Consider the following 9639-nt stretch of genomic DNA (forward strand, 5'->3'; position numbering starts at 1 on the left):
AATGCACTCAGCATTGTGCCACCAACAGAACTCATTAAGCAAATGGGCCACGCCAGGCTGCTGCAGAACAGGGTGTTCCTGCGTGTTCCCGTCCCCGAGCCAGGGGCGTGCTCTGGGCTCCCCCTGAATTCCTCAGCGTCGGCCCTAATCTTATCACAGCAGCGAGCATTTTAAAAAGAAGACCATGCAGAGACGCAAAAGGTAATGTTTTCTTTTGCTCACAGGAAACATGCATTGTGTTCCTCACTGAGAAGTGCTCTGACTCACACGGTTCCTGACGTCACACGGGACTCCAGGCCGGCTCTTGCTTTGGGCTTTTTGGAAGGCTGACGGCAAGCTCTGCAGAAATCACCACGGAGCCAGCAAGAGCCCAACAGCACCCAAGTTATACAGGAAATGGCTTAAACGACTAAACTTGTGTAAAGTCCTCTAGAAAGAAATTAGTGATTTATGTCTAAATATTTTATGAGCCTAAAGGCTGGATCGGAGAGGTATGGTTTTGGAAAGTGAAAGACCTCAAAGAATTCATGCAATCATTTCTCCTCTGGATATGGGCACATGTCTGTGGAGGGGGCAAAGCTTCCTTATCTTGTGTTCGAACGGAAATGGCCTTGCTGAGTCTCGGGGATTAGCTGTCACCCAGCCCCATCAGTGGAGGCACAGCTGTGGTCTGACAGGACCAAGTCCTGCACCAGGATGGATGGAGGGGACAGTGGGCTGATGCAGGGGAATCTGACTGCACTGAGGACGCCTTCAGCTGCAGTCACACGAGAGCTCATACTGCAGGGTGAGAGGATGTTCAGCCAGAGAGTTCCTGAATTAGGGACACAGGTTGAGAAGGACAGTGGTCACTGTCCAGATAGAGGTGGAGACCGGCCAGCAGGGCCACACGATGGACAAGTGTGGTCACATCCATCCTCTTGGGGTGGCTTTGAGGCTCGTGGGAAGCTATGCACATACACCCTGGAGCCGGTAGGAGGGGCTCCGCCACTGGGGAACTGCGCAGTAGGAAGCTCTTCTCCAGCAGCAGTTCAGATGGTCTTAGACCAGTGGTTCTCAACCTTCCTAATGCCGCGACCCTTTAATACAGTTCCTCATGTGGTGGTGACCCCCAACCATAAAATTATTTTCGTTGCTACTTCATAACTGTAATTTTGCTACTGTTATGAATTTTAATGTAAATATCTGATATGCAGGATGTATTTTCATTGTTACAAATTGAACATAATTAAAGCATAGTGATTAATCACAAAAACAATATGTAATTATATATGTGTTTTCCGATGGTCTTAGGCGAGCCCTGTGAAAGGGTCGTTCGACCCCCAAAGGGGTCGCGACCCACAGGTTGAGAACGACTGTCTTAGACTCTCCTCCAAACCAGGCACCTAGACGTGAGCAAGTCAGCATCCAGCTCAGACGTTCCTGCTTTCCTGCTGTTTGTTTTTATAACAAGGCAGAGTGGGTGGAGGAATTTCTGACATCTTAAGAGAGAGTTGCCTTGCATTTCACAAGTATCGAGGCTCCTTAAAACACAGTAGAAAATGTTCAGCGAAGTTGAAAACGATACTGCTGGTCGTTAGAATCAGAGCTCATCGCCAAACAGCCCGTCATGTCTGAGATTCTGAGATTGCGGAGGTTACTTGGGCTTGGTTGGCCTCGCTACCACCCGCCCCTCCCTGCACTACTTCTTGCCAGCTGTCCAGTGCGCCCTTCCACATTCCCAGCGAGGATGGGCTGTGTCTCCCTGAGGAAAGTGGAGGGTGTTGAAGGACATGGCCGAGCTGTGTGTTAGTTTCAGATGCTGAAGGGGTCCATGTCAGAACCCAGAAAAGCAGGACGAAAAGAAACCTCCAAATGTACATGGCGGCGGAGGGAGGTCTGAGCCATCTGGAGACTCAGCCATGGCATTAGCTGCCCGGCAGGGGGCTCAGGCTGGGCGCCAGCCCGTGCACAGGAAGGACGTGGCTTCAGGCCCTGGGCGGCGTGTACCCAAGGATTTTTAAAAAAGAATGTAAATAGCGTAAGACACGGGCGGAGGCATTTCTGGCCCCTAACTCAGTCATAGAACATTTTCCTGAAACCTACTTAGAAGGGAAGTTCTTGGGATTCATTGTAATGTATTTATTTTTCTTATTTGGGAATGACTGTTTCCCCAACTTGTTTTAGTGGTGAAAATGATTTCCAAATGCTTGCATTTTTATTTTTTTAAAAAGATTTTTTAATTAATTTTTAGAGAGAGAGGAAAGGAGAGGGAGAGAGAAACTTCCATCTGCTGCCTCCTGCACGCCCCCTACTGGGGATGGAGTCCGCAACCCAGCCAGTGCCCTGACTGGGAGTCCAACCAGCAACCTTTTGGTGCACAGGGTGATGCTCACCCAATGAGACACACGGGTCAGGGCTGCTTGCATTTCTTTCTTGTCTTTTTTGTTTTTATTTTGTCAATCTTCACCAAGAATATTTTCCATTGATTTTTAGAGAGTGGAAGGGAGAGGGAGAGACAGAGAGAAATAAACATCGATGTGAGAGACACATTAATTGGTTGCCTCTCACATGCGCCCCAACCAGGGCCGGGGATCCAGCCTGCAACCCAGGTACATGCCCTTGACCGGAATCAAACCTGAGACCCTTCCATCTGCAGGCTGATGCTCTGTCCACTGAGCCAAACCGGCTAGGGCGCTTGCATTTCCTTGAAAAGTTATCCCTCTGATGGCGACGGTGAAATGTCAGCATGGACTGAGGTTTTATGTGGGTTGGTCCAACCTCACAGAAGCAAACCTTTCAAGCTGAGGTTGCTGACCGGAAGCTCCTGCTCCTGCACATGGTGGGCAGGACCGAGGTGGAGGCCGGCCCTCCTGCTGCTCCTGGAGGCGCCTCTCTCCTGCCTTGGTGGCTCCGCAGCTCCCCTCCCTCAGGGCCCTCAGGCTCCCTCTGACTCTCCTGGCTCGGTCCCTGCACTCCTAACCTCCAGCCCAGGGATGCGTCCCGCAGACCAGCTCACTGGGCACAGAGCAGTGGCGGCGAGCCCTCCTGATGCAGAGCCCGCGGCCAGGATGGAGGTCACAGGGTGGAGGACAGCAGGGCCTGGGCATGGCGGGCGGGCAGGAACGGGCTGCTGTCTGGGACTCTCACGTTCAGGGCCTGTGTGTCTCTGCGGCCTCGCTCCTGGCTCCTCTCCGTAGTAACTGCACACAGTAGCCGTAGCCGGTGAAGGACAGAAACCCAGCTGGACGCGCGGAGGCGGCGGCTTCCTCACGGCCTCGCAGCTGCTCTCCTCTCCCCGCTCCCCCCCTTGCTCCAAACCAGCCTCCATGGATCCTGCCACTTCCCCAGAGCAGAACCCCTTCACCCACTGAAGGGCCCTCTCCGTTCGCCTGCACGTTGCATAACAGAAACTTCGGAACTAGCCTCTCTCCAGACTCACTTTTGTCAACGTCTTCAGATTTTGCAACTTCAGCTGTGCTGGACCGGTGAGCCGGGCTGCCCCCTCCGCCCTGCAGGGCTGCACCTGAGGAGGCCCTCGCTGCCCGAGGGCGAGCTCTCCGGTACAGACTGTTCCTGTAGAGGCAGGACCTACCTCGCCTTCCCCTGGGAAGTGCCCCTGCCGACCAGGCGGGCGTGGATTGACCCTCCCTAGAGCTTCAGTGCCTCCCGCACAGGCACCAGGCGGGCCAGCCTGCTGCCATCGAAGCCACTGCCCACTCGGCTGCGTCCGTCTGAGGGAGGACTTCCCTTCCCCTCCCTGGACTTTCGCCTTCCCCGGCACCGCAGGCACTCACTAAAGTGTGGAAACTATTCACTGACTTAAAAAGGGAAACAGGGAAACCAGTGATCGCTGTGCAGCTGCAGGAGTCTGGAGGCGGAGGACAGGCCCCCGTAAGAGCCCGTGCAGCCGGGCTGGCTGGTCGCCTGACTCCCACGCGGCCCTGAGGACCGCCCTCCCTGCCCCTGACCATCCAGGGCAGACCTGGAAACTGCATTGAGAGGAGGGAACCGGGGCTCTCCGGAGTCAGCTGCCGGCAGGAGCGCCGCCAGCCCTGCGGTTCCGGACCTGCCTGACTTCCGCCTCTTATCGCCTGGCACCTGCCCTCCTTGAGTTTTGAGCAGCCCTTCAGCCTCGCTCTGCGTCTCATCCGGAGGAGCTGGCGCCAGCGTCTCATCCGGAGGAGCTGGCGCCAGCGTCTTCCACTTGAAGACAAGAGTCTAACCGAAGCGCCACTTACAAGGAGCGGGCGGTGTGCGAGCCCCTGGCAGGTCCCGGCTGCGGCTAACGATGCTGTAGACTCACACGGGGAAGGCCTCTGTACTGACTGGACAGCGCCCGAAGGCGTCGATTGAGCAGAGAAGCGGTAGACAGATACACCATCACCTTTCCTTTTATATATATTTTATTGAATTCTGAGAGGAAGGGAGAGGGAGAGACAGAAACATCAGCGATGAGAGAGAATCATTGATTGGCTGCCTCCTGCACGCCCCCTACTGGGGATGGAGCCCACAGCCTGGCCATATGTCCTTGACGGGAATCGAACTCTGACCTCCTGGTTCATAGGTCGACGCTCAACCACTGAGCCCCACCAGCCGGGCAGTAATCTTTTCTACAAACCATATCAACACAGTTAAGTCAGGCTTTCCTTTTCTTTTTAGGTGTCCTATTTTCATAAAAAGGATATATTTTTCCCTGCAAGAAAATGACTTTCACTTCAAGTTTAACGTGCCATGTCCAGCTAGCAAAGGGTTTTGGCTTAAATTCTTTCCAGAGCGGAGGTCCATGTCCTCGGTGCCAAAGAGAACGAGGCGGGTGGAGTACCTGCCGCTTCCGTTCCGGCAGCTCCAGAGCAGCTCTCCTCATCAGCTGACGCCGCAGCGCCTCCCCCCTGAGGCTGGGAGCTGTGTGGCCTTCAGTGAAAATCGCCTTGTATGTCGGGAAACCCAGAGCAGTATTTATCCAGACGGAGCAGAGGGGAGTGTGCCGCCGCCTTGCTGACTCCCAGCTGGGAGCAGGCCCACGGAAGAGATCCTGCCTGCTCGCTGGGCTCTCAGGCGTCAGAGGCGTGGTTTACTCTCGCAGCAGCGTGGCCACAGCACCTCCACCACCCCAGGCCCCCAAGGAGCGTCATTTCAAACGGATTGGAGGACTTAGCGAGGGCTGACTTGGCTCCAGCACCTCCTGTCGCCCAGAACACTAACACAGTCAACGTCTTCTGTACCCCAGCAACCCAACAACCTCAGCTCCGGGGAAATAGGAGATAAAGCCTCGAGGGCCCACTGAGTCCAAGCGCAGCTGCCCGCACGGCGCCGACGGGCTGTGTCCTCGCCACGGCCAAGTCCAACCTCAGGACCGGTTACTTTCATGGCTCCCAGGGGGTGAGCAACAAGCAGACTCAATAGAAGAAGCTGGGGAACAGTCATCAAAATAACTCCTATCACACCGGCAGCGAGAAGCGGGGGATGACAGAGTGCCACCAGGAAGCCAACACGGACCTGGCTGCAGTCTTTTCAAAGACCGGCACCCGGGCTCACTCAGCCTGGCCCCATGGCAAGGTGGTGCTACTGTTGTTTCTGTCTTTTTTGTGCCTTTTCTATTCTGAAATGGTAATGAAAGATACTGCCTAACTTAGTGCTTATAGAAAGGCAGCTATAAATGTAACCCCACAACTATTCACTGTGCGCTCACACACACGATACCCAAAGGAGGGCTGTGGGGGGCTGCTGGCACTTGGGTGGCCGCTGGGGGGAGGGCCAGGGCACAGAGGCCTGGCGCATGTTCCAGTGCGACTGCTCGTGGCTGCCCTCACCCTCCTGTGCAGGGAGGTGCCGTGTCCCTTAGGACTAGGCAGGGTGCCCAGGTCCTGGGGACCCTCTTCAGCTCAGACGTGGCGACCCCACAGGTAACTTTCTAAAAAATAGAAATTATGAAAACAAACACAAAGCAACGGAGGGCAGGTGGAGGGAGGGATCTCCCTCGAGAAGAGTTCTGTCCAACAGAGGCTTCTATTCAGGAAGGGATCCATCTGACTTCCTATTGGGGTTTATTATAAGACGGAGCTGAGTGTGGTGGGAGGAGACCCAATACACAGGGGTGAGGCCCAGGAAACCGAGGGGAGGCGGGACTTCAGGCTGAGCCCCGCTGCGGGCAGACAGGAGGCTGAGGGACTTGGAGAGGAAGGGGCGGGAGTCGGAGCGGTGCAGGGCTTGGGAGGGAGGCCTTGGGTTGGAAACAGAGACATGACCATACAAGACAGACCAGACAGTACTGTGCAGGTTGACAGGGAAGGCGACGGGCCTCATTTATTAGAATTAGTTCATCTTCAGCCAACTGTGAGCTGGGAATGAAGCAGAATTATTTTAGTCATCCATCTTTATATGTCAGTGTCCAGTAGCATATGTTTCATATTGTTTGGAAAGCACATGTGACTCCTTTTAAGCAAACACTGTGTTCTGAACGGATGGAGAAACAAAGGCCGTTAGGAGATGGTCCTTGCTTCCCAGCGGTGACAGAGGCCGCTGCACAAGTCTCTCAGGCCAGTCCCGGAGGAGGTGTGAGCAGAACATGGACGGAGCTCCTGCTTTGTGCAGGCTGCGTACTAAGCATTTCAACCTATTATTTCATCTAAATCCTACAGCAATCTTAGGATAGATATAATTATCTCACTTTCACAGGAGGGGGAATGACAAGTTCAGTGACTTGTCAATGTCCACAAAGTTCTGGAAACTGGGGGACATGGGTTCAAGTCCTGGCTCGCATGTCTTCCCAGAAAGGCTCTTCTGCTCTAACCGATGGCTTCCTTAGAGTCCAAGTGCGTGCGTGCTGGACAACCACCACGATTTGAAGGGCTCATCTGTGAGGTCTCGGTCTGCTGAGCCTGCCCAGCACAGCAAGGGGTCTGACAGGGAGATCGGGCGTCGGAGGTAGGCAGGGAAGGACCCCCATGTTGGCAGGTGCCAGCCTGTCATCCGGGAGGTGGAGATGTGGAGAAAACTCACCTCTGAGGTCACTTAACACTGACTTTTTAAGCTATCAAAGCAGACCACGCCTTTGAGGAAGCCCTGACACACTTCTCCACGCCTGTGATGGGTCCGCAGCCAGGACGCCCGAGGACCAGGGGGGCCATAAGCAGGACGTCCAGGGGCCCTGGCCTCCGGGGGGCCTTCGCCCGGTCCGTGTGGGCGTCTTCCTGAGGTTCGTGCGAGGATTGGGACGTTGGCCTGGCTGAGCGGGCGTGTCTGCTGTGGCTGGAGCGATGCGCTTGGGAAACGTTGGCAGATGCGTTGTTTGGGAGCCCTGGAGGGAACCCCCGCACTCCCCGGTGGGCGGGTTTCCAGCCTTCTTCACGGGGGGTCTCGGAACTAGAGGTTTCATACGTCTCCATGCGCCCGCTGACACTTAGTCTGGTCTGTGCGCCTCAGCCTTCACCTGAGCCTGAGGGCGCCGGGTCCGGACGGCCTCCCTCTCTCCCCGAGTTCCATGTTTAAGCAAAGAACATTGTTTGTTTTGAAAAGATGCCTACGTGCTACCTAATACCAACAGCGCCCACGGCGAGTGTGTACTCAGTGTGAACCCCCAAGGATTACTGCAGCCAACCTGAGACCTCCTCCTGCAGCTCAGGGTACCGTCCGCTGTCCTCCTGTGGCTGATGGGACGCGTGGCGTGTGCGTGGGCCTGGTGGACAGACCGACACTGATTTCAGCGATGGCGGGGACCGTGGATGTCATTTGCAGGTGTTTGAAAGGATTTTTATCTCTCTCCTTTTTTCTAAAGAGCATTTTTTTTTCCCTTCTTAACACACATTAATTTTCATTGCCCAAATCGAATACTCGGGCTCCTGCTGTTGTCTCCGCACCTTGCGCACACTTAGAAGGAGAGAGAACGTCACTAGTTGAGGGAACAGACAGCGCACAGCAGATGTCTGTGCCCCTGAGGATGTGACAGATCCCTGCCGAGTCACGCCTTGGCCTTTCCTTCTGTGAAGTAAACTGAGCGAGGAGGCGGCGGGACCGCAGCGCCTCCCACGCCTCAGCTGCCCCGTAAGGAACCCCAACCCTGCCCTGCCCGATAGGCGAGCCTGTCGGCGTCTCGGGGCAGGAACCAGAACTCAAGAAGAGCCACCACCCACAGCCGCCTGGGCTTTTCCAAGTCAGATGGCGCTTAAGCAACAGCCGGTGGGACACTTTCCTGGTTTGCTTCCGCCTTTTCTCTAGAAACTCCTCCCCGGCTCCTGTCCGGGACACTTCTAACCACTTCCTGTTGGAGCTGTCCGATTGGAATAGATTTTTGCTCAAATAAACTCTTAAAAATGCTAAGTTTCTCTCTTAGCGGTTCTATGGTTTAATCACAGAACCCCCCGGGCGGAGGATTTGCCTTCATTCACTAGGCAGACATTTATTCAGTGCTGCCGAGTGCCAGGCCTGTGCCCAGGCTGACACAGCGGTGATCTGGGAATACATCTCGGACTTGCAGAGAGAGCGCTCGGTTGGATGGGAAAACCAACCTCACCAAGCAAACAAACCTGTTCATGGTTATAAACTCGGTAAGAATTATGAGGTGAAGAGCAGGGTGTCCGACAGAGACCAGCACAAGGTGTCCCCTAAGCCTGGAGAACCTCTGTGAGGAGGTGAGTATGTAAGATTGCTGTGTACAGTCCCAAAGGTGGGACAGGTGCCCACTGCAGAAGGCAACGCGGTGACATCAAAACCTGCAGGGAAGGAGCCAGCCACGTGAAGATCCAGTGGGAAAAGGTCCACGTAGAGAGAGGGCGTGGATGGACGTGGCTCCAAGGAAGCCTGTTCTGTGACTGGAAATCTGAAAGGGGCCAGCGATAGCAGGGTGCCTGCAGGGGACCTGATATGGCCTGGTGCCCAGTAAGTGCCCAGTACATGTTAACTCACTGAATAAAGTGGGCAGTGCTTCTACTCGAATAGTTTGTAAGAGTGAGTTGTCAGAGGCGGGGTGGGAGACTGCAGCCAGGGGCCGTGGAGGCAGACGGAGTGATGATGTAAGCGAGGAAACTGCTGAGGGCAGGCGGGCTGGGTTGTGGCTTCTGCACCCCCTTCCATATTTACTAGTACGAGGCCTGTCCACTGATAGCCACACAGCAGCCGAGCCCCACACTCCGGGCCTCGGTGCTGGGAAACAGGGACAGGAGCACTCAGAGTGGTGCCCTGCGTATGGCATATGTGTCCCTCTGTGCATGGCGTGCGTCCCGCACAGCTGTGCTCAGGACCAGGAAGCGGACGCTCCCATTTGCTGGAGTGAAAATGACTCAAAATGAATGAGATGAATCCAACATGGAGAATTTCATTTCCTCCTGAAACGAACACAAAACAGACAGTGTCTGTATCCTTCCCGTGTGTCTTACCTGTGGCTTCTGACGTGATTGACAGTATCTTTTCAGTGGTAGATGGTAAGAGCTATCTATACTAACAATAGAGGAATAGGCAAATTGTCTGGGACGCCATCACAGTAACAATAACAACTGAACAGCAGGCTGCATGGGGTGACAAGGCTGGCAGGGGGTTAGTGAGGGATGACCAAATGACTGAACAGCAGGCTGTGTAGGGCGACCAGGCCAGCAGGGGGGGCAGTTGGGGGTGACCAGGCCAACAGGGGAGGGCAGTTGGGGGAGACCAGGCTGGCAGGGGGCA

Source organism: Myotis lucifugus, unplaced genomic scaffold (genome assembly GCF_000147115.1).
Source record: "Myotis lucifugus unplaced genomic scaffold, Myoluc2.0 scaffold_327, whole genome shotgun sequence".
NCBI lineage: Eukaryota > Metazoa > Chordata > Mammalia > Chiroptera > Vespertilionidae > Myotis > Myotis lucifugus.